Source organism: Austrofundulus limnaeus, unplaced genomic scaffold (assembly GCF_001266775.1).
Source record: "Austrofundulus limnaeus strain Quisiro unplaced genomic scaffold, Austrofundulus_limnaeus-1.0 Scaffold346, whole genome shotgun sequence".
Classification (NCBI taxonomy): domain Eukaryota; kingdom Metazoa; phylum Chordata; class Actinopteri; order Cyprinodontiformes; family Rivulidae; genus Austrofundulus; species Austrofundulus limnaeus.
The window spans coordinates 255,269-255,956 of record NW_013952748.1 but is presented as its reverse complement, the minus strand read 5'-3'; positions in this window follow the sequence as shown (position 1 = coordinate 255,956).

Below are 688 nucleotides of genomic sequence, written 5' to 3'. Positions count from 1 at the left end.
TTACTATTCTTTTTTGTTTTATTTTATTTTTCTCTTCTTATTTTATGAATTTTTTTATTGTGAAATAAAGATATAAAAAATAATGATATAATCAAGTCTCCTTTTTTTGTTAAAGTTGTTCCGTGACATCAAGGACCTTTTTGATGGTCACAGGGCCACATTTTGCAGGCGTCAGTATCAATTAACGGTCTGATTTCACTTGAAGGAGTACATATTCTTCTAAACCAACTGTTTTGATGTACTTTGGAAAAACCGACACGTAAAATACAATAGTTTTACAAATTAAAGAATATATTTYTAATTTTACATTTTGAGTATTTTTTTAATAAAGTGATTATCATGAGGTCTCTTTAGTTAAATRTGTTGTGATTGCATGATGCTGGATGAAAGTSARGTGTGAGGTGGTYCGGAGTGCAGGRGGCGCTCCTGAAGACAGKTTTGGACTCTGTGGTGTCTGCAGGAGCAGCAGCTGATCTACAGCTGAGAGGAAGTGACTGGTTGAGATCATTAAAAGTTAGTTCTGTCCTGGGACGGCCCCTGGTGGGAGACAGAGAAACTCTGGAAAAACTAACGTCACCTCATGCCTGAAGCAGCTGCTGCTGCTGCACAGCTTCTCTGCTCCTTTTCTCCTGTTTGTTAGTTTCCTCTGCAGGGAGGTCCTGCTGGTTCCACATGTCAGGTTCATGTG